This window comes from Lepisma saccharinum, chromosome 4 (genome assembly GCF_977018435.1).
Source record: "Lepisma saccharinum chromosome 4, izLepSacc3.1, whole genome shotgun sequence".
NCBI lineage: Eukaryota > Metazoa > Arthropoda > Insecta > Zygentoma > Lepismatidae > Lepisma > Lepisma saccharinum.
The window spans coordinates 66,489,376-66,515,543 of record NC_139232.1 but is presented as its reverse complement, the minus strand read 5'-3'; the positions used below and the strand labels follow the sequence as shown (position 1 = coordinate 66,515,543).

Here is a 26,168-nt window from a genome sequence, read left to right as displayed (position 1 = left end):
TTATTATTATCTGAAATAATAATAAAACAGACTACTAATTTCACAGTTAAGTTGCTATATTACAACAATGTAACATTGACAACATCCATTGTATAACTGATTCATTTTTGTTAATTTTTTAACCATTGTTATAAATGTATCTTTAATCAAACTAAAAATAAATGTCTGATGAAGGGACCGTGTCTTCTCTTGAAACGTCACAACGAAAAACTCTGTTTTTATTCTTGTAATAACCGTATACTACAAGAGAAATAATGTTACTTTTGAAAAACTCAATATGCTGACCAAGGCAGTAATTTATTTTATTATAAAACATAAACTAAACGTAACGTTTCAACCTTCTAGCAAGGTCTTCTTCAGACTCTGCACCGAGTACAAATATAACAAGATACAAAAACAGGACGATATATATATACACAAACATTGCTCCCCTCCAGACTATTAGAAAGTTGTTTTGGAACTTTCTAGCACGTGGCTTTCACTAGTGAACTGTACTTTCACCTAAAAGGCTAAACATATTTACTTCCATATAGAATGTGGTTGGACTCTTTATCTCACGCTCTTTTTTCTTCCTTCTTCTCTCCTCTTTCTCTCTTGTCCTTTCCACTCTTTCTAACACCTTCTTCCATTCTTTGTTTATCTTCAGTCCCCCATTCCAGTTCATTGCGTCTTCTTCACCTTTCGTCTCTATTTCCTTGGCCTCCTTCCATTTTCTCACTAGTATTCTCTTCTCCCTTCCTATCTGCTTAGCCTAATCCCACTCTATATCATGTCCTGTTTCTCTCGTGTGTTTAGAGACCTGCACAAGACCTGGAAAAAACCCGTCTGCGAGGAGGCGCGCCTACAATAATATGCAACACGCACGTCAAGCCCAGGTGTTCGACATCGCGCAAGCGAGCTTCACGTCACAGTTGTGCACAGGCATCGATGCCTGCCAGGTTTTTCTATTACCCGGGTCTTAAGAAGACCCGTGAGACTCGATGTAGTTCTTGCAGGTAGACAGCGAGCACTACTGTCAGTGTTGCCAACGGCCATTATATTTCACTACGCATGGAAATATTTGAATTTCTGCTAGGCGCAGGTGCCTTGAGGTTGTATAACCATTGGCGTAGCAAGGGGTGGGTGAAGTGGGCGACTACCCTGGGCCTCGCGCATGTAGGGGCCTCGCCTCCCATGAGGTTGATACGAAAAACGTAATAAATGGAAGTTAGAAAGATAGAAAAGGCTAATTTTTTGGGCAATAAAATTAAAACTTTTTTTATCTGGCTTTATATTCTAGTTTAACGTTATAATTTGAATGAATACGAATATAATTTGAATGAGGCGGGCGGGAGCTCTAAGCCTAGGGGGCCCCAAAAAGTCAAAACAATTCTCATTTCTCATGTGAAACATTAACGCAAAAATTGCTTGGACAATTTTATCCAATTATTATTTTATTGAATAGAAAGGGCTTTGTCTTGGCTTTTTTTCTGTCTCGTGACCTTGTATAGCCTACCCGATTTTAATGTTAATAATAAAGCACCTCAAACTGCCACGGAGCAAAGTATGGGCATTTAAATGCTTCCGGTGTTTTAAGCAGTTCTTCCTTCGTTCCTACAACTTCAGATGCAGCTATTGCCCTCTGTAACGGGCACGAAGATGATTTATCTTCAGAATATCCTGATAAAGTTTTGCGTTTCAAGAATGTGCTTAAATCTGAAATCAAGTGCTTTGGCAAAGTTTCTTCTCCTTGATAGCTCTAGCTTCCAGTGTTCTCTGTATCCTGTACCGCCTTCTGTTTGTTTCCTACTCTTCAAGTAACAACCACGAAAAAAACTATCTTGCTCAAAATTGAAACTTAGGACAAACTTCTGGAAGGTAGTGTCGAATGGTATGATTCAGCCCAAATTTACCGGACTCAGTAATCTCACTCTTGAACGAGAAAGGGCAAGATCTAATGTAAAAGTGTCATTCGCTGCCCAGAAGCCAGCTTTCTGTTAAGCAAGGTGGTTTGATTTAAATCAAAATTTAAATTGGGGAATTCTATTTTAAAAAATCACTTATTGAAATCACTTTAAAGAAAATTACAGAATAATGTACACAAGAAATTTGTAGATATCAGAATAACTTTTTGTGAAAGTATATTAATCTCGTATTCATTTAATGGTGTTTATTATGCTCTAAGAAAGGAAATAAAGGGGAAAAAACATATGTCCTGATGGGGTGAAGCTCATACGATAATAAATGTAATATGTCATCTGAAAAAGAAAACAATTTCCCTTGATTTAAAATTCAATAATTTTTATAAGCAAAAATAGCACATTTTTTAAATAGAATAATATACAAAATATTAATCATGTTAAACCATAAATAGTGTCATTTTCATTAAACTGTAAATAAATATGGCAGCTGATATTTGGCTAACTATCATTAAAATCTCAAAATTCGGCTACAAAGACTGTAAATATTATTTTAAGTTAAAATTATAAGGTACATCCAGAATTTATATTTGCACTGTAAGAAACGTTACAGAAATTATAATAGTTTCATTAACACACTTAACAAACATTTTCATATTAGGTTCATTATGTTCAGTTCCAGAAACAGAGAAATGCATATTTACATGTAATTTGTTATTTGCTTTAATCAAACTGTTCAAATATTTTACAGGGCCGTTTATCAGAAAAAGCCTTTCTATTTAAAAAAATATGTCTATGTGTACGATGGCAAAGAAAAGATCGATTTAAATAAAAAAGTTAAAAGATAATAAAGAAAACATTATTTTTATCCACCTAGCTGTTAAGATGGGCGGGGAAGGGGATAAGTAAGTATTTGTATTTTCTTCTTTTGAATACATAAATGTCAAAGAAAGATATGTTGTAATATGTGAATATTCAGAGGTATAGCATCGATTTGTATAATTATTAATGTAAGTATAGCCACAACCAGCCATTCTAAGTAATTACATACATTTCCTGGAAGAATCTGACTGTACTTGAGGGACCCAAATTTGTTTCTTGCGGACGCGTACTTTACGATTTTGTTACGCCACTGCGTCAAATATTTAATATTACAAGAACATTAAGACGTAACAACAAAATGAGATTCACAATTATTATTATTATCATCTTAGCCATAAAATTCAAAGTAAACTGGTACAATTAATGTGCAACAAAGGCAAAATTGCTAATTAAAAAAGTCAAATTAGCTGTATCAATTGATTACACCAAAGATTTAACACTTATGGTGCAAATTACTATCGTTTCAAGCTTTGTTGATGTTGAAACCGATTGTGTCGAAGACCTTGAAGGTAGATACTTTGGTCCCCTAGAAAGGATTGTGGTTTAGCACAGCCCCTTCCCCCCGCTCTATCAAGCACAGACATTTTGTGTGCGTCCTTCGATATTTTCTACTTAAGCCATGGTTTGTGACATTTACATCCTACAAACTTTGAAATGAGGAAACAAAGAACGACTCATTAAATAATATTCAGTTGTCTTACTGTCTAAAGAACATCTTAAAAAACGTACTATTACTACTGCCTTGGTTAATGGAAATTCCAGCAGCGTGTTAATGTAGCTCTGCCAAGTATAAATTTCTCTGTCGCGTACTATTAAATATAATTTTCGTCAGAAATTAATTATTATTATAGACTATTATATAAATATAATAATTTGCTGATGTTTCCTGATGACTGTATATAGATTCACATTGATAATTCAAACTTAAAGAACGGATGGAGCCTTGCATTCTAATCTCGCCCAGGGCCTCGCGATATGTTGCTACGCCACTGTACCTAAGATTTTTGTAACTTCTCAAATTAGTTTCATTATTATGTCAAACCAACTACCACACATTTTCCAAATTTGTTTCCAAGGTCTTCAAATTGGTTTGTGTGTCTTGTTCATTTTATGTCACTTTTCTGGTCTTGAAATCGTAAATGTCCTCTCGGTTTCATTTTTACGTTGTTCGTTTGTTGGAATGTGTAAGTAGCATTGCCTGCTATTTGCATCCGTATGAAGATACAAGCTAACAATAATTATATTTTGCATCGTATTACTATCAACGCGGTCTGTAGAACTAGATAACTAGCAACAACATTTTCTTTGTACTGGGTACAGAGTCTGAAGAAAACCTTGCTAGAAGGCTGAAACGTTACGTTTAGTTTATGTTTTAAAATAAAATAAATTTCTACGTTGGTCAGCATATTGAGTTTTTCATATCATGGAAACAAGGCTAACTGGTGTTACAACAACATGAGCGAACGACGATTTGTTGAAAGAGATGACAATATTCAAAAACCTTTTATAATGCAAATTCTGATTTCATGTTCCATTTTATGTACCATCGTGCCTTAGTGTCCAGGTGGGCGGGGAATCTTGAGCAACTAATTCGGATATTGAATTGGCAAAATTACACCAGAGAGAAAATCTGTTTGTTTGATTGATTCATTTATTTGGTCAATTTATGCACAATAAGGCTAATCGGGACTGGACTATAGTTTAAAATGGGATCCGAACCACCATGTGCCTCCACCGGGTATCGAACCCGGTACCCCTTGATTACAAGGCGACGACTCTACCACTGCGCCATAGGGGAGCACCCCCCCCAAAAGTATAATGTAGAACAACCACCAGTCACACAAAGTTCCAAAATATTTACGATTGCACTTTTTGCGAAACTTGGTTCGTACTCCTTTACAGGTGTCAGCAGTGGCGGCAATTAGGGGCGGGGCCGAGAAAGTGCAGTTGACCCTCCCCTAGACTTTTTGAAACTTTTGCACCACGCTAACTAACCTCATGTATCAAGGGAAATTAAACTGTCCTTGCCCCCCACCCCACTTTTGCACCTTGACCCCTTAGTTTTGGAACCCAATCGCCGCCGCTGGGTTTGAGTGATACAAATGTTTTCTACCAAGGAATTAATGTCTGCAATCTCAAATTGATAAAAGTGAAGAACATTTTGAGTCCTCCTAGAACAGTTTAGAATCTAAAAGTTGGCAACGGTGACTGCGTGATGTGACCGCCTACCTATTCTCGTAGCACTTCTGGCAACTGGAGAATCGCAGGGGACCAACTTCCTTACTTGGATTTTTACCTTTCAGGCTTTTATCACATACGCTAACTCATGCAAAATGTCAAAAACAAGTCTGGTGTTAGTAAATTCAGATTTTTATTAATTTTTACATGCAAACATGCTTGAAATATGTTAGAAAACAATCCGATTCACATGCATCGCAAAAACTTACAACCACGGTTTCCATTCAGCTCAGCCACAGAATCTCTCCACACTCCTATTTTTCTATTTTATACAATGCGATTGCCAATATCGGTTTTCTGTACATTGCTGTCAAAGTTATAATTCATATAGCATGTTTGCCATTGTAGTTTTTTACACATTGCTGGCAAAGTTGTAATTTGTACAGCGTGATTATTTTTATATACAACATTTTGAACTAGAGAACTTATAATCTGTCATAAATTACCCGGGGTTGGGAAATTTGACTTTCTTACTGAGAATCAAGAAGAAATGTCAAATACTTCATGCATTACTAAAATTATGACATTGTTTACATGCAAGAAGTTAGTTACAAAACAAACACCACATAAACAAAGGTATAACATGTAAGATTATGACAAAATATGAGATTTATATATTAAATAACTTAACATGCATAAACACAAAACAGAATACACATATGTACAGTGTGTATGCATAATTGCAGAACCAAATTTGTACAATTTTCAAGCATAAACACAAAACAACACACGTGCAGTTTACATGCATCAGTAAAAAAAAAGAAAACACATCATGTACAATTTGAATGCAGAGATAAAATCATCACATATGCATCTCGCATACATAAATAAGCATAAATTAGCATGCATACATTTAAAACATGCAATAGACAACATGTATGCACAAACTCCACGTATCACAAATATGGTACCACTAAAATTTACAATTGTTGTCATGCTCTCATTTAATATAGTTAGACAGCTTCATACAACTGCTCCAAACCTAACTCATGAAGTTGCAAATCGTTACGCATGCTTAAAAGTTTGTTTATCCAAAGTTTTTCTTTGTCCAATGAACAATGCCAAACTTTGATATTTTTACGGAAATATTTGCAATGTCTTTTCCAGTGTTGCAGCATATGGCTTTCACTGTGTTATCATCATGAATTTGCATAGAAACAAAAGGACCTTGGTATAAATTACAATATTTTTTTATAATGCAAGTCATAGTGTCACTTTGAGGATGCAGTTTTATGAAGATCAGATCGCCTTGCTTTACTGGAATTTTTGTTTCTTGTTTTTCATGCTGTTTTATAATATGTTTTTGTCTCTTATTGAAACTACGTGTTTCTGCCATAAGCAGCTTATTTTTCCACGTCTCTACATCAGGAATGCGATCCGTTCAGTAGCGTACGCAGGATTTCATCAAGGGGGGTGTTATTTCGAAAACTTTCTACAAATTCACATTACCATTGTTTTATTATACTTTAATTAATTATTAATAATAATAAATTAATTAATAATTCTTATAATTAATTAGTTTAATTACTACTAATGCAGCTGCTATTTATGAAAGAAATAGAAAAAAATTAGATTTCTTTTGTTTCAAAATAATTGTCTAGTCAACGGTTATTTGTATATGATAGTTGAGACATTTTAAGTGTGAAGAAAATCCATAAAAACAAGCAAATATATTAAATTTATTGAAATAATCGAAATATGAAACTCATTCAAGGAGCCGCGCTGGTCTAGTCTGACAACTTCGTGGGATATCCGGGTTCGATTCCCGGAATTGGTTGGAATTTATTTAGCCTTGTCTCCGCACCCAGCCTCATAACAATGGGTACCATGAGAGCAACCTTGGGGGACGAAGGCTGCCGGAGCATGGTGCTGATCACATCACCTGCAAAATAGTTCGAGATCGAGAATCTTTGGGGCCCACCACACCACTATGTGTGCCTTCATGGCACGGTGCTATATGCACGGGGGAATTTACGTTACCTTTACCTATGGAACTCACCCAGGATGATGATGAAGCGCGAGAATACATGTTGATATTTATTCCACTCAGTCTATGTTTTCGTTGAAAGTAAGTTTATAGACATTCCAACACATTTATCACTTCTAGGTGATTCACAAAGGACTTCTTCAACATTATTTAATGATGTGGATGTAGACTCAGCATCACTTGAGAGATAACAAGGGGATGTGAAATCAGTACCGGGAAGAACGTTTGCAATAAGGACCAAGCAAGGAATTTTCACAATTCTCGCGAGAGTCACTCGGCGACTTTTTGCAAAAAAAAATTGCAAAATTGAACTTTGCGGCAGCTTAGATTGTTCATGCTGCATGGGAATAATAATTCAAATTATTATTATTATTATTATTATTATTATTATTATTATTACTGTCGCAGATCTTTGACTGTGATAAATTAACCATTTTTAATTTTTTTCTACAGCATTTTCCATAATATTTCAAAAGCTCAAGGGGGGGGTTTAAACCCGGTAACCCCCCCCCTTGCGTACGCCACTGGATCCGTTAGTACTTTTTTACAGATATTTTGAGGTTCAATATTTAGCCTGAGTTCTATAGGAGCATAACTTGTACTGGAACAAATTGAATTATTTAACAGATGTAAAATGGCAGCAATATGGCTAGACCATTGCTTATGTTTACCATTGCAAAATATACGCATCAATCTATTTATTTCCTGGTGATATCTCTCCACTAAGTTGGCACTTGGATGATAACTGGGTATGTAAAAAATTTTTACATTGAGAGCATTCATACCTTTTGTAAAACGTTCTGCACGAAATTGTAGACCATTGTCACATATAATGATTGTTGGTATTCCCAAATGGATGAAGTAAGAATGTGTTAGTTTTCTAGTTACGATGGAAGCTTTACTATTGCAATAGGATATGCCACAAGATAACGGCTAGCAGAATCTAATACTGTTAGTAAATATTTTTCACCTTTGGAAGAACGTATGAATGGACCTTGTAAATCAATAAATAATATTTCACCTGGTTTTGAGGGTTTATGCATGATTTCCAGATATTTAGGAGGATGTTTATCTGGTTTATTTTTCATGCAAATTTCACAATCAGTGATGTAAGATTTTGTGTCTCTTTTCATATGAGGCCAGTAAAATATTTGGTAAATTTTACCGAGTGTCTTGTCTATACCAAAATGACCACCTTGATCATGATACTTATGCAGTACAAGATTTACTAATGATTGAGGCACGCATATTCTTATCCGGTTTGGATTGTAAAAATATTTGATGGTAAGTAGATCATTGTGAATAAGGTATATATTCTTCCAGTTTTGATGTTTGCTCTGTTGTGAACTTTCACAACCAGCGAGAACAGATTTAACACCACTGCAATACAGATCACTATTTTGTTCATTAACAAAATTGTTTTTATCACATATTAATGACTCATCAAGATACTCAAAGTTATTCATGAATATGAGTTGATTATTATGGTCATTAAAAGATCGGCTCAACAGGTCTGCCAAGAGGTTTTCTTTACCTCTACAATACTCGACATGAAATGAGTACTGTTGTATTTGAATAAACCATCTAGTCAGCCTATTGTTCCAAGTGTGTGCAGATTCTAACCACGTGAGGGATTTATGATCTGTGATAACAGTAACTTTTCTACCTAACAATAGTGATTTACATTTGTCCAGTGTAAAGAGTATTGCTAACACTTCTACTTCAGTGGATGTATATGATTTCTCAAAAGGTTTCAAAATCCTTGACACGAATCTAATCGGATGCATGTTGTTGTCTACCAGTTGAAAATAATATCCTGCAATGCTTATATTTGATCCATCAGTTTGAACAAAGAATGGTTTGTTCAAATCTGGATGGTAAAGCATTGTTTCTGCAATAATGGACTGTTTCAACAACTGAAAAGAGCATTGTGCACTTTCATCCCATTCCCACTTTTTGCCTTTTTTCAATAACTGGTACAAGGGATGTGCCATGATGGCATAATCTTTAACATATTTTGATAGCCAATTGAAACTTCCCAAGACTTTCTGCAGTTGCTTGATATTGCAAGGGACAGGTAAGTCTTTTATGGTTTGAACATACTTGGGAGATTTCTCATAACCCTGTGCACTGATAGAATGCCCTAAAAATTCCACCTTGACTTGACAAAAGCTACATTTGTCCAGTCTCAGTGTCATGTTGTCATCTTGTAACTTGTCAAAAATAAGTCTTAAGTGAAAAAGATGTTGTTCGAAAGACGTGCTTTTGACAATTACGTCGTCTACATAACATACTGTAAAAGATTCCGTACCTTCCAAGGTTCGTGTCAGAGCATTAATGAAAGCAGACGTTCCATTGATTGATCCGAACACTACCCTTGTGAACTGGTAAAGTTTTCCCTGAAAACTGAAAGCAGTATACTTTCTTGCTTTGGGGTGTAAGGGGACCTGCCAGAAAGCATTAATCGAATCTAGGGAGGACAAACATTGACATCCATGGAAACTCATTAAGAGTTAATTTATGTTCATAGGATGTAATTGCTCATGCTTGACATGTTTGTTGATATTTCTTTGGTCTAAGCAGAGACGAATGCCTCTTCCGGGCTTGACTACAACTAGGAGAGGACATAAGTACTCTGATTCAGAATATTCAATAATGCCTAAGTTGAACATTTGTTCTATTTGCCTGCCAACTTCGTCCCTATATGCTAATGGTATTGGATAGTTTTTGTTAACTATTGGTGTGGAAGTATCCAGTTCTATTGTGTCTGTATACTTGTTACAGAGACCTGGTAATTCAGAAAACAATGTTTTATATTGTTTTAACAACTGAAATAAAGCTATCCTTTGTGACTCATTTAAATGTTCACACTCTTTAACCCTTCTCCACAAGTCTTCATCAGAAGGATGAGAGGATGACTGTGGGGATATGTTAGATACAGAAGGTCTGAAATCTAACTCTTCTTTTGGACAACTTTCATTTGAAACAGCGATAAATTTGGAGAATTTGCTTCCTTCGCTCGATTCCAAGAGCAAGCCTCGCTGGACAAAGTCTAAAGTACTGTCAATATTGTATAGGACATCTAAACCGAGAATAATGTCTAGTTTTAAATGTCTGACTACCAGGAATTTAATGTAAAAGGAAAGTCTACAAATTTCAACGTTCAAATGAGTGGAACCTATTAGTTTGTCTTTCCTTTTCCCGGTATAGTCAACTAATTTAATTCCCGTAACTGGCAATAGCCGTGGTTTAGAAGCCTGAGACAAATAGACTTCCACAGGATTTCTGAGAGAACACTGACCTCAGCGCCACTATCGAGTAAAGAAGTATATTCATTATTGTTTATTTTTACTTTTATGTGAGCAGAAGGTTTAAGCTTGCTATTAGTATTTATGGGTTGCTTACAATTTTTAATTTCTGCACTGCAATCTATTTCATCACATTCACTTAAGTTTATGAAATGAATAGTAGGATTTATCGCATCACTCACATCACCTGCTTTTTGACATGAGCTCGTAACTAGTTTAACGAGTTGAACTGGTGTATGTCTGCCTGGACTGTGATTTCATTCTGATTGACATCATTGAACAGACTCTTTTGTTTCAAGAAATCAAAAACTACATTCATCCCAGACTTTGACCAATGAATTAAATCAATTAGGCCATTCCTTGGATTTCCTAAGTGTTTTTCAAATAGATCTAGTTTTATACTAGAATCTGCATTCAAAAACAGATCACTAATATTCACTACAATGAGATTCTCATAATTCCCTAACTCCACTAGAAAATTATTCCACTGACTCCACTTACTCCACAAATCAGGATTGTCAGCAGTTAATAACTTTGGGATTGGTGATAACGTGAGTAATATCAATTGATTCGTTAAAGGTAATAACTTGTGTATTAAACCTTTGAGGTCACTTTTCATTTTGTGTAGCTCTGTATATCTAAAAAAATCATTCGTGCCAATAAGCAACATCACTTTTTTACCAACTTTGGTATCTGGATGGATTTTTTGAGATAGGTTGGAAATAGTTTGGCCACTAGTACATAACCCTATGTTTAAAATTATTGTAAAATTTTATGTAAAAATATTTATTCTATATGTAAAAATTATTTTTAAAAATTGATATTTATCACCATACTTGTATATTTCTTGTTCAGTATTTGTCAAAGTTTAATTTATTTTGTCCGCTATCTTTAGCAAATAACACTATTTTGAAATTTAATATATAAATTCATGAAAATTTACTGTAATTTTATATCAACTAACATATTTATTTTAACAAAAATAACAAAATTGTACAAAAGTTCAAATAGCAGAAGAATTGTACTTTTAAATTATTAACTTTGAAAGAATAGTATTTTTAAAACATTAACTTTGTAAAAATTGTACTTTTAAAACATTCACTTTGAAAAAAATGTACTTTTTCTCAAATCCTTCCCTGGGTGTTTGAATATAATGCATAAATTCCACAATATTGGGGAAAAGGAAAATAATTTTGTTACTATTGTAAATAATATTATAAGACACAAAACAAATAGATTCAGTAAACAAATAAAAACAAATAAGGAAATAAACAAAACAGCAATCAACAATAAAGTTAAAAAAGGATAGTCCTGAAGTCAAACAACCTAACTCAGATAACAAGCAGCAACAAGGATAAACAGAAACCAACATGGAATTCAGAAAGGGACATCAATAGCCACAGCCATAGCAAAAATAATAGATAGTCAAACAAGCTACCTCAGATATGAACCAGCAACATACCTCAGATATCTAGCAGCAACAAGGCATAGAATAGAGTAAAACAGGACATGCTTATGGAGAAACTCAACAACATAGGAATAAAAGGGACAGCCAACACAAATACGCTACATCATACATAGCCCCTGCGAATAGAAAATTAACAACATCAGCAGTAACTACTTATACCTGCTAGAACAACTAAGCGACTATAGTTAATCAGAAAAATACATATTTTCACGAACTAATTTACCTCTACGATAATAATAATACTGTACTAGCAGAATGCCAAGGCTTCTAAAGATAGCTCCCAGAACAAAGTACAGCGTGGAGTATAGGGTCACATGCAAATGATTATTCAAAGGAGCTTCGTAGATCAATAAGACAGTAGCGATTATTCTAAGTACTGCAACTTGACAGAAAATAGGAAACCTACACCAGAACATCAACACAAAAAGGAAAGATACTTACTACCATTACAGCACCCACTCAATATCACAAAAGACCATGCAAAATATTCTACAACAATCTGCTTCATAACATAAAAACTGCTAAGTTCCCTACTGCAACTTGACCGAAAATAGGAAACCTACACGAGAACATCAACACAAGAAGGAAAGATACTTACTTCCGTTACAGCAGGCACTCAATATCACAAAAGACCATGCAAAATATTCTACAACAATCTGCTTCATAACATAAAAAACTGCTAAGTTCCCAAAAAGTATCCAATCAATGAAAGAAAACTGGTTGAAAAGGGAGAACTCTCTACAGTCTCACAGAATTATAGGAAAATAACAGCAAAACTTGGAAGCCTACACACTCAATAATGCTCAATATGCATACACTTCACATGCAATCCCCTGCAAAAGGCACATAGCAGACTCTCATCTGAACTTGGACACCAAAAACACCACTTTGGGATTACTAATACTCATAAATACTACATTGCCTGCCCTTGTTTGAATAGCGTGGATGCAAACTTCATAGCAAAATATTGAAAAACGTCAGATGTATGTTCGTATAAGTGTGTAAATGTGTGTGTGTGTGTGTGTGTGTGTGTGTGGCGTGCGTGTGTATAAAAGAGAATATATATGCATTTACCAGAGTGTGGTCTTACATAATTGATAAAACAGCAATATAGAACCTGATAGAATAGGAAATAGTAAAAAATAAGGTTTTTAACATGCCAAAGTAATTAGTTTAGTTTGTAATTATAAGAAACATAAGTTAATTACAAGAAATATAAATGAAATGCGCTAAATAAGTACAATTGTTTGGTTTGAAGGTAGTGAATATATCGAATTTGTGCAAAAGTTTGCATTATAACCAGTGAATTAAACAACGTTTGCATTAGAATATCACAAAATAGCATACTTATTAGATTAATAACAAACTTTCTGATGCAGTAAAGTATTGACTAGGGCTGAATGATTCAATTACTATAAAATATTAGTCTCAGATTGAAGTAAATAAAGTGTAAACAATACCATTTGTTTGTAAAATAGGGTTATTAATTCCTCTGATAGCAGAAATATCAACTTGTACCAGTAAATTTGAGAGTTTTAGCAATATTTGTCCTGAAATGGATATAACTGTAACGTGCCAAATACAAAATATTTAAGAAACAGTACAGTATATCCTCAATTTTGAAAGCTAACAGTACTCTAGTGTTTCTACATAGGCGTCAGTAGTGGTAAAATACATCCAGTCCTTAAGATTGTTGGCCATCCATTCATCCTCAGCGTCACAATTAGTCACAAAAGCAAAAAAAAGCGAAATCTTGTTATATTATAATTTCTACTTTTCATGCAATCACCTACACTATAGTACTAAGTTTAGTGAATTTTGTTGTCTTCCTGATTGGTCTGTTAAAGTTAGTAATCAATAAAAATATACTTACATAGAAAAAATCCTGATATAGTTGGATTCTCAAAAGTATGTACAATCAGTGTTCTTGCTACATTTAGCCCCTAATATAGTATAAATTGAAGTCTAGTTAGTGTTGGGCTGTAAAATGTTCTGGTACATGTAGTTACTTGAAATAGCAAATATTGGCTGTGTAACTGGTAAAGCCCTCAAAAAAATCAACTTCGTTTCCTCGTAGTACTCCCTGAAAGTGCTTCTTGCACGCTAATAATGCTCTGGCGTGTGTTCCTATGCCTCCTACTAGCCTCTGTAAAATTCATATTGACCAGTGCTTAACCATTCAACATGCTGCAGAGCCTAAGCTTTAAGCTTCAGTCAGTGGAATTTAGTTCTCATGGACATATAGTGATTGTAGAATAAAAATTAGAAGCCTCAAATAATACAGCATAACAGATACAAATAACCCCTGGTGTTAATCAAACACTCAAAAAGTCAATAGTACTTGAAACGTACCCAGAATAAAAGACTATAAGGGTAAATAGCATGGTAAGAAAAGTTTGGCCGGTGGACTTAAGAGCCACGTAGTCATCTGCTAACATCGTCTTGTCCTGTGATTTGTCATTATCTTGTTAAGTAGTTATATTTAAGGGATGAAAGAAACAATATTAATAAACATTCAGTTATAGTACTCTTGGTAAAGGGGTTTCAGTGCTTAGAGACATAATAATTTTAGTTACAGTAAAAGTTTGGCCTCTTATAAGTGCAAAAAGTACAAATATTAAACATTTCATACAGTTTATCTAGAAATCAAAAGCAAAAATACAATAACTGCGCAACATACTTAAAAAATAAGCAAGCCATGATATTCTAGTGGGCCATAATAAGACTAAAATATACTCGAAAATACTCTGACATAAGGTTGACGGCTATCTGAGATCAAAATTTTCAAGCTTTCTCTCATGCATAAAGTGGCTCTAGGAATCACTAAGCCTCAATAAAAATGGAAACATGCAGTAAAAGCACTTGGAGAGTAGTGGTGATCACATCATATGAAAAACATGCAAGAACAAAAATATATGGAACCCTACTCATATATTTAGGAAACTTTACCTACCCTAACAGTAAGAAAATACCGAGGAAACTCTAAAATAAACAAACTTTCCTACGAAGCAAACCAAAAATAGCGTAGTGGAAGTCAATAAACCCTAACAACAACAACAAGATTCAACAACTACATCAAAACAAAAACAATAATAATAATAATAATAATAATAATAATACTAATAATAATAGTAATAATAAACTTTGTGGGTACAGTTTTACTTAAAAGTACTTCTTCCTTAGTGATTAGAGAAATTTTTTAAATAAAGAACAAAACTCAAAGTTAAGAATTAAAAATATAAGATACAAAAGGCAATAAATAGAAAAAATAATAAAAGAAGTTGAAAAAATTATCTTTGCAAGTCAAAATTGCAATAAACACTTCTGCAAGAATAGATGAAATTGTGATATTAGAGTAAAAAATGGAAATAAACTTTTAAAATAGCAAGTTAAAAGTTGAAAAATGTCTTTGTGAGTCCAAAATTTAATAAAAAATGTTGCCTGAATAGAAGAAATTGTGATATTAGAGTAAAAAAATAAACCTAAATTTCAGCTAAAGTTAAAGAAACACAGTTTGTGTGTCTAAATTCCCATGCGAACTCTTGCTTGAATCGTTCAAATAGCGTTTTCTGAGTAAAAATACACAAAAATGCGAAATATTGTCTCTAACAGTAAAAACATCTGGTCAATTTTACGTGAATCCTGATGTTTATAAGGCAATAATCAAATGGACTGTGGTTCGCAACCCCGAAATAAGGACAAATAGTGGATGCCATCCACTTTAACTTGTAGATACTGGAACTGAATGTTCCTAGTTCAGCCAAATTCCTTACGGATTTGGTTAAATAGTCTTTGCAATGTTACGAAAGGCGGCAGAAATACCGCGTAGATTACTTCCACCAAATAAAATTGGAACCTCAAAGAAAATCAATACTCGTGTGTAAAAATTTGGCGACACTTGACTTCCATTCAACTTCGGAAGAAGACCAAGCGATGGGGGCCGTAACAATAGAGAACTTTTCTTCCCCCTCCCGTGTCCATGAACGCGCTCGGTTTGGGGGTGCCGATGAATGCAACCACATAACAGGTTCTTCCGTAACAGGTTAATATTAATAACATGGATTCTGCTCGCATACTTCGTTTTCATATAGGATACATCGTTCAATTTCTTCGCCTTTAAAGCGAACATGTGTTATAATATCTTCTACCTCCGATCGAACGCGTCGGCACCGGTTGAATACGGGTAAATCCGGATCCTTAATTATACCAAATATGACTCACCACCGACGCCAAAATGGCCGGACGTGACGCCTTAGAATAGGTCGAAAATGTCTTTTGTACATTAATGGAAAAACCATTAATTCCAAGTTCCCACGTGTGCCTAAAGCACCCATGACTCATATCCGGCAGAAACGCATTAATAAAATACAACAATAGTGTTAGAATAGTCCGAAAACGAACTCCATAATAGTGTCTTTTGTACCTTAATGGAGAAACCATTAATTCCAAACTCCAACGTCAGTATAAATCATCTGTGACTCATATCCGGCAGAAACGCATTAATAAAATACAACAATAGTGTTAGCTTAGGTCAAAAACGGAATACATAATAGTGTCTTTTGTGCACTAATGGAAAACCATTAATTTCAAACTCACACGTGTGCATGAGTCATCGGTGACTCATCTCCTCCTCCACCCACGACACGTGGCGCTAGATTAATTAACAATAGCGTCACTCTTGAAATGAATAAAAAAGACATTAATCATACTTAAAAATGACAGATAATCGATGAAAAACGACGTCAAGTATTTTCAATTCTACTACTCTTCACTGCATTCAACGAGTCTCTGCTGCGAGGTTTGTGTCGTGTTCTGTCCATGCATGTATGTGATTGTCATTTCATCAATTTTATGTTGTCACTTTTTATCCCCATATTCGCGACTAACCGGAAGCGGAAGAAAATCGAAGTAAAATTAAATCATATAAAAGCCCCCAGCAACAATTCAAAGTCCAAGACGACAAAAGCAAGCGGAAAGATGTCTCACCTTGTATTTAGAGCGTACTGACAGTCGTGATCAACATGTTACAAGATGAAAGTAAACTGTACAAAAAGGAATCTAATATATCCCTGTTAAAGTACATACCTCTATTAGTTTTCAACATAATCACCATCAAAATCGACACATTTTTGCCAACGTTCTGGAAGTTTGAAAATTCCTCTGTTGTAGAACTCCATTCGGCCACTTCTAAGTATTCTCCTACCGGCAAGTTCCACTTCCTTGTTCGTATCATATCTGTTTCCCCGCATGCGTTCTTTCAGAAAGAAAATAAGGGAAAGTCAGAAGGAGCCATATCTGGACTGTAGGGAGGGTGTCGAAGGAGTTCCCACCCAAATCTGGCAACTTGATCCCTTGTTAGCTATGCTGTGTGCTCTTGACGTTGTGTTGGAGGATAACCCTATCCCTGCCAGGACGTTTTTCACGAATAGCACGACGAAGTTTTCTCAAAGTGCGCACGTAGTGAGCGGCGTTGATTGTTTCCCCAGGAGTGAGAAAGTCAACGAGAGGATCACCCTCCGAATCCCAGAAGACAGTTCCCCTCACTTTGACAGCTGATGACATTGTCCTCAGTTTCATCTTTCTTTGTGATATTTCATATTGGCACTCCAGGCTTTGACGTTTACTTTCAGGCTCGTAGAGGTGGAAAATGGTTTCCGTCTCCAGTAATCAAACACTTCAAGAAACCCTCGCCTCCATCATCTGTTCGGTACCGCGCCAAAAGTTCCGTGCAAACATCTTTTCTGTTTCGTTTTTGTGCCGCATTCAAATCCCGTGGCACCCATCTGCAACACACTTTCCGGTAACCCAGTACACCAATTATCTCTTGGATAGCACTGTGCTCTATTCCAACAATGTGTGAAAGTTCCCTAACCGCAACAGGCCTATTTCCCTGGATGATTCCTGGACGCGAGCCACGTTCCTGTCGTTCGAGGCAGTTCTCGGGCGGCCTGATGCTACTGGCAGCCATACACTGATCACCATACACTTCCTACAATCGGCGGTGGATATCTGATGTCGATGTACACTTCGCAACATCTTATTTGACCGCCCTGAAAAATTTCAAAGTCCGGAATTCGTAAATTTGGCAGCATTGCGCTTCAGCGCCAACTAAGAGTAGCCAACTTTGCAACATTTCATCTTCCTGAATGAAAACGCTCGTGATTTGTTTTTCATTCATTCACATTCCATAAAGTAAAGATACCCTAAAGCAGTAATAAAATATATGAGTATACAAAAAATTGTTAAGTAGAAATACGAATGTTGAAAATATTTCAAGATTCTTCGTTCTGAATTTGAAAATAGTAAAATGTATGTGCATTGTGAAACACTGAACTGGTTCTCATCCACCTGGAAAGAATTGCGGTCACATTTGAATGCAAGAAGGCAAATTTATGATGATGTTATGCGAAATGTTTAGTAAAGATACCTTGCACAACACCAAACGATTCTGCAAAGTGTGTCTTTTCCTTGGTTCTTGGCGAAAAATGGTTCGAAACTCCGGCACAATGTTGCTTCAACTGAGATTAACGTGTTTTACTGAGCTTTCCGTTAGCAATCTCCTGGAGTAGTTGGTTAGAAGACACCATTTTCGTTTTTTTTCTGTTTTCGTCAAGAACGAAACATCGTAGGTTCAAATCCCACCCTTTCCTTATTATTTTCTCCTTTTTATTTACCGAGTACGAACTGTTCTAATAACATAATATAATATTATATGATATTACTGTAAATATTTATGCGATGCATGCTCGGTGGCGGCGATTGGGTTTCAAAACTGATGGGACAAAGTGGGGGGGAGGGGGAGGGCAAGGACAGTTTCTTTTCTTTGGTAGATAATGTTGAGCATAGTGCTGGGTCATCTGCCCCTCCACACTCCATAATCATCGCCACTGTGCATGCCTCAAGTAATGCTTCTACTAATGTTTTTAATCTTTCAGTGATTGGCAGGATTTTAGGAAATACTTTTCCTTTCATTCAGATGTTATACGTTAACACATATTAAGAACTTTCAGGTCAACTTTCTGCATCCGGAAATGCTGGAAATAAATCGCACAAATATCAACGGAAATATCCAAGAAACCTAGATAAGCATTCTCGTCCAAAGCCGTTTACTTCCCGAAAAAGATTTTGCAAAGAAGTTGGTTTGAACCCATGACCTTCCATTCCATAAGCAAATGATGCCCCTACACCACACGATTCACGTTATTTTATGCACTCGGTTCGGATCCCACTTTAAACTGTAGGCCCAGTCCCGATTAGCCTTACTATGCATAAAGTTGACATAAAACACCAAATCAACCAATTCATCTCCTTTCAGAGTGGGCCTTCTATGAAACTGTAGTCGGCCAGCATCCGAAAATACAGTTCTGCTTCGCGTATACCAGAGTGTAATTGCATTTAATATTGTGACTAATTTTACTTTAAAACTACAGATTAAAGCAATAATAGTGTCCAGAAAAAGAACCTCAAAGTAGATCTCACACAAAGTATTTTAATCCATTGCCAAACATTTCAGTTAAGAATAATATTATGCTTTTCCATTGACCGTATTTTCGATTCATGGTGAATTTGCTAAAGAAACATGTCAATAAATCTAAATATGTAAGTTTTACTAGTAAATGCATTTAAAATGTACGAAACAGGGGAGGAGAAAAATAAACATCAAAAATAAGTAAAAATGCAACAAAAAATGTTAAAAATACTGACAAATAAACTAAAAGTCAAAAAAGGCCGAAAAATGCATTGTTTTTAAGGGTCAGAAAAAAAGTTGATTTTTCATCAACTTCCGGACCCTAATTAGTAATTATGACCATTGAAAAAGTTGGAGGTAGCTTACTTAAAATTTTCTTGCTGAGGGATCGTATCGTTTATTAGTTTTAGACGCATGGTAAGATGGTGGTGAGGGGATTGACAACAGTCATTACGAAGGAACGGACATAAAATTACCAATCTTAGCAATTTGAACTCATTAAACGCTCTGCTTCGTTACAGTACTGCACTACATCACTACTTAACATAACTGTATATCTTCTTTTAGTATATCGAAATCAAATAATCAATATTTTAGGTGTCAGTGAAGAACAATACATATCTTAAATAACATTACATTTTGCATCCTGAATACATATATGTGATTTGTGAATTAATCATGATGTGTGTGTTAACACAACATATGAACAATAACTAAAAAGAAAAGTTTTAACTTTAAATGCTGGAAATTTCCAACTTCTAAGGTGTGCATCGGATTCATTTTTTAAATATTCTAATATCAACGGTATCTGTTCAGCAAACAAAAAAAAGAAAGAGGAAAGGGTGGGATTTGAACCCGCGACCTTTCACGCTTGATGAAAAATAAGGATAGCAGCTCCTAACCAACAACTCTACGTTAACTTAATGACGTTATACCCTTAAAAACATGTTGACGTTTATGAAGACTCCCACCTTCCTGTGTTTCAAGCACATTTTCTCGACAAGTCGTGTAAACTATATGTTTTTGAGAACTGTTCGATATTATGCAAGGTATTGTAAATAAAATGTCGCATAAACTCCTCACAAATTTGCTTCTTTCTGCACAAACTTGATGGCAATTTCCTACAGGTGGAGAAAAACTCTATTCGGTGTTTCAAACCCCTCAAATTTCAAGTCGAGCAAGGAGAATCGTAAATATCCTTCAAGGTTCTTTTTCCAATTTATTATTTCTGTTTGATTGCGTATTATAATAGCGGTTTATAGTTTCTAAGTTCATGGAAAGTGTTAAATTGAAAACCTATCACCGCAGCGTTTTTCGTCTAGTGGAAGGACCTACTCAAAGTTGGCTACTCTCACCTGGAGCTGAAGTGCAATGTTGCTAAGTTTACGATTTCGGGACTTAGAATTCTTTCGGGGCGGTCAAATAAGATGTTGCGAAGTGTACCTTCCTTAAACATGAATTCAATCACTGCACGCTGGCGAGACGACGTATCAAGCGGAGCCATTACTCGCTACTCGCTACTGCGCATACATACTGCGGCGATCACACCTCCTTCAAGTGTGTGTTGTCACAATAGATAGATAGCTTTGTCTTATGCAGCGCTTTGATCTTCGTGAACATTTACGTCTGAAATAAAAAGTGGATCACCACTTTCAGTATGCACTAGAATATGGAGTCCTCTCACCCAACAATGACACACTTTCAGTGTCCCAAATTTATAGCACCAGTTTGTTTTTCCGTCAACAAATAACAAATGTTTTGATTTGTGAGCTAAGGGAGCGTTTGTTACTATCATGTTCCCTTCCTTTGGACCAAAGAACTAAAACCGCAACACACAACGCAAGAAAGGAGAGCAAAAGGCAGGACCACTCCGTTACGAAAAGCATGCGAGCACACAGTAGGTGTATAGTTTGTCTCGAAATTTTAATTTAATAGCGAACTTTTCACTTCGCGAAGTTCCGAGTCCAAAGTTTTTGAAATACTTTGTATCTATTTGTTGTCGTTATTCAAAACCCCTAGGAGACATTTAATGTATTGTTGCAACATGCGGTATACATGTAGGAAGCTAAACTCCTCGTGTGTTCAGATATTTTTTGGAAATTATTAAAGTAAACATTATTGTCATATTAGACTACTACTTTCTGTGTAATTGACTTTTTAATTTTAGATTCTATTTCTCTCATGTCTAGTTTCAATTTAACTCCAGTCCTGGTGTTATGAAACAGGTTTATGTTTGACTTGTTTATCTTGGTAATTGAGATTGTTGTTAAAAGATGGAATACCCCCAGAATAGAACTGCAAGACCGGAAAATCCTATTGAAATTGTTATTCTTTTAAACATTCTGCCTGAGAGTTAGCGTAACCCGTAAAGCAGTAATGTAAAATGGGTTGCATAACATGCAGGATGTTCTACTTTTCTTCGGCTTGATGTTCAGGCCCTGCTACTGGGTGACGTGTCTGCTTGAAGACCTTTCTAGCTACCTTGTGGGTGCTTCCACGCACTTATAAGCGCACTGTAGACAGGACGTTCGATGTTCTCTGCCAGCCAAAGCTCGCCGTTCGCTTTGAGAGGGAATTTTAAACACTTGGTTGCTATATTCACGGAGAAAGGCAATGGACACAGGTATGTCAAATGGCGCGCAGAGAAGAATTTACCCCTCCAGGGGCTTCAACAACTCATTCATGTTATTTGCTTGCTCTTTTGAAGGATTCGAGAACTGCACGGTCATTTGCAATATCTGCACCAAACCTACGCTTGGCAACAACAACCCGCAGACAATACACCGTTGAATGCAAATGGTATGAAGGTCGATATGATTCTTACAAATGACAGTTGGAGCATTTGGCTCCAACAGGGAGGGGGGGGGGTGTTAAATCTTCAAAGAATTCGAATTATTTCCAGAATTGAACATTCACAATTTCACGGGTAAAATGTCTTTATTGCACGAAACAAGCATTAGAATTGATTCTGAATGTACCTGCTCCCGACATGTCGCAAAGCTCTTGTGTTGAATTCGAAAACTTTGTTCACAGATCGTTAATGGAACTCCAATCCTCAAGAGAAGCAAAATTTCAAAAGGTTTGCATGTTCAGTAGACGAAGGGGATCTTATTGTATCAGTAATATTGAACATTATCGTGGTAATTAACGTGGTCAAGCAAAATCTTTCTAGAAAATATAATTCACTGATTTTAACCTTTATTTTGTACAGTACCTAATCTAACTTGTTAGCCACCTAAAAAGTTTTGTTGGGGGCGGGGGCGGGAGGAGACTCAGACTGTTTTTTCACAATATCAATTTGTAGACGTTCTAGATAATCGACGAAGAACATTCTCCTAACTTTCCTCTGGGGATAAAGTGATATTGCAATCAATACCCTCAGAATAAAAGCTTGTCGCACCTGGAAATCTTATCGGTAAGTGGCAGGAATTTGTATTGTTTATAAGGGAAAATCCCCTTTCTCCCCTTTGGTATTGCACTCGTTGGTATAATTTTACCCCTTGCTATATAGAAAACATCATCCAAGTTATTTCACACCTAGAAAGTCGCTCGTTAAGCAGGGACAGAGGAAACTTACCCTACCTCGGACCCTTCTTCGTACCAAGAGAAATCTCTTAGTCCTCCTGGGGCTAAATTGACATTGTACTCGATGCATTTATTTTAAACTGTATCTTGTGGAAAACATAGCAAATATCATTTTCCACCTAGAAATTTGCATATTAATCAGATAGGGGTGGAGGAGAGTCATGGTATTTACTTCAATTATTCAATGTTATTTACGTAGGGCGGAGAAGAATCTACCACTATCAGCTCTGGGGATGAATTAATATCCATCTGAGATAGAACTCTGAATAAAGCGACAGAGTTATCACTAAGCCATTCGAAAGGCCAGAAGTAACCGACCAAGACATAATTTTAATGTGTGCGTGCGTGTTCTTATGCCCATATTAGAAATTAAATATTTCTTGGAAGTGGATCGTTGTATTCTGTATCTAAGCAGAATATTGTGTACGCGCATCTGTGTATTTTGACACACAGCCGAGCTTATGCCCTTAGGTTTATAAATATTTAACCAATAGTTATTCATTGGAGAAAACGAATAGAGATAGAGAAAGATGAATTAATGCACCGCCACCGAAAACGTTACTACTTCAACTTAATTTCACAGTGCAAAAGTTTATATTTTGTTGAGATGGAGCAATACTGGACACGAACATTCGTTGATATGGAGCAGTATTGAACAGGAATCCTCCTTTTAATTCTTTGTCTGAGAAGTTCGTCAAGCTTTGAACGTAGCGTAAAAGGAAGTGTATTTGAGATCGCGTGCTACTTACCTTTAACACAAACGTACGAACTTCCGCGCGGAAGACTTCGAATGCTTGAATTATTAAGTCTTTGCTCTCTCTCTCTCTCCCTCTCTCTGATGTAAGATGGGTTGAGAAGTCATTGAACTATTTCGCTATGTTGCAAAATAGAGCGTTGTCGAACAGCCAAAGGAATATTAAAGTAGTTCCGGTCCCTGTGCACAGCGAGTGAGGGACGCTGCCCTGAAGAAGAAAGGGATACGTTGTAGAGTCAAGAGAAATTAAACAATAGATAGATAGATTTATTTTCTTTTTGTGCAAGCCATAGGCTGTACGCACTACATATTTTTGATTTTTCTACACTATTTTGTTACATTTAGTTTTCTTTTAAGCTGTCTCTTACTCTGTCCCTTATATACACATTCTTTCCCTCCCTCGGCAGTTCTTCTTCCAGTCTTTCTTCCTTCTTCCTTCCTCTCCCCACTTCTCTTTTCCTGCACTCTCACCAAAAAAACGCATACATTTTGCTTTACACACACTCACACTATAAAGATGGCTCGTCTGGAGCATGATCACTCATTTCGTTGTCTTCTCTAATAGCTTTTCCCCGCCGTTCTCTTACTTCTCCCAGGTATTTCCCCACTTGCTGCCCCACTTCCTTTATCTTTATTCTGTCGTCTACCACTTATATCACCTCCCTACCTGTTAAGTTTTTCATCCATTTGTCCCTTAGGTCACGTGTAGAAGGGCAGTTCAGTAGGATATGCTTATCCGTCTCCTCCCCCTCGCACAAAGGACATATCGTTTCCCCTGCTTCGTTTCTCTGCCTTAGTTGTTTCCATCCCCCTAACCTGAACCATGCCAGCGCGCCTCGTTCATTTTTTCTCACAACCTGGATATATTTCGCTTTTCCCCATTCTCTTACTCTTAGCTGTTCCCTGATTGAGGTCTTTGCTTGGCAGTCTGCTATTATTTCTTGTCTGTCTATGTCGAGTAACCTGTCCCTGATTTGATTTTCTGTTGAGATGCCCCTTCCTCCCTCTTCCCATACCCAACCCATTCCGTTATTATATAAGAGATTTTTAACTTCCAGACCCCAGCTGTAAACGTTTTCCTCCCTTGTCTGTATTTCCAAACATTGTCCCCTCAGCGCAGTTTGGCCCTCTTGTGATAATCGCATCCAATATTTAACAACCCTCATCCGTGCTTGTACCGCGTCTCTGTTCAGGCCCAATTCCTTGAGAATCCCACAGTTGGCAGTGTCTCTGCTTACGCTCATTACTCTCTTATAAAATTCTGTTTGTATGCCAATTATTGTGTTGTCCCCCCTTAACCCCCACAGTTCTATTCCATAGTTTAATGTACCTAATACTATTGATGAATAGAGGTCTTGAATGACCGGGAAAGGCATTTGAGGTGCCTTATTTATTGTCCTTATGACTTGTTCTATTGCAAAATTTGTTTTAGTTTATCTTGGCCTTATGTGGTGTGTCCAACTCCCTGTCATGGAGAGTGTTGCCCCCAGGTATGTGAAGTTTTTAACCCGCTCGATTAAATCTCCCCCGTATGTCCATGTCTCCTGTCCCTTAAAATAGTTTTTACTACTTTACCTTTTCTCTCGGTGACATAACTGGCTTTCAGGGCCAGAGCCTGTCAAGTGGCTTTCGATTGGGTCACCTGTGGTCAACGCATTTAGTCTCATGTTGTTTTCATTATTTTTTTTATGGCTTTTGATAACTGAGTCCCCCGTCATTTCTGTGAGGCAGCTCCATTTGCCCTAGGATGCTGGCTCAAAAGCGATATTTTGAGGGTCATACCGGGGATCTATTCACCTATTCACCTATGCAAATATTGGAAAGTATGTATGGGCGAAGGAGTATTGGGATTCAAACCTCTTCCAAAATATCTTCCAAATGATTAACTAATAATAAAATGTGAAAATAGAAAAATAGAAATATTTAAATTTCCCTGTTGTCCCAGTGGGATCAGTAGGATCGCCGACTCTCTTTATAATCATTGCAGTCCTTGTATAACCAGCTAGGTGGCCGATCTCGTTAAGTTCTCTACTTTCCATCTCGCCACCAAAGTTCCCGGTTCAAATCCCAGACTGGACGTGTGTGTTTTATGGGAGCGCCTTTTTCATCAATTCAATGTAATCAGCACTCATCGTCATCTTCGCGATTATCCAAAACTGGAAGAAAAGTGAAGTAAAATAAAATAAAACCTTTGAAGTAATTCTCTGAATTTGTTTCGGACACCCCGTGCATTGAACACAAAATGGTTGTTTACAAATGTCTTTTGAAATGTGCAGAATATATTAGTAATAACTGGAACATAAACCAGAAGTTTCTCCCTCTTGATGTCACGCGATTACAAATTCCCTGAACAAAGAGCTCGGTTTATCTTGCGTGTTTTCTAGTCCAATGCTAAATCCTTGTTGGCGCTAACAGAATTTGATGTTGAATACGATCCGTGTTTAACATGGGTAAAGACTAGTGCAGCAGGACGATTGCATTATTGAATTTATTTTGTCTACCCAGTTTCAAATTAGTAGATAATGCCATTAAGGTTTGCTAAGTTCTTTGCGCAGTGCTATGAAAAGAGATTGACAAGGC

At 36.3% G+C, this 26,168-nt stretch overlaps 1 protein-coding gene across 1 annotated transcript in view; it reads left to right on the top strand.

Annotated features, from left to right (window-relative positions):
• LOC145987183 (uncharacterized) overlaps positions 1–26,168 on the top strand; it is a 281,807-nt gene that overhangs the window by 196,417 nt on the left and 59,222 nt on the right. The window lies entirely within an intron of this gene.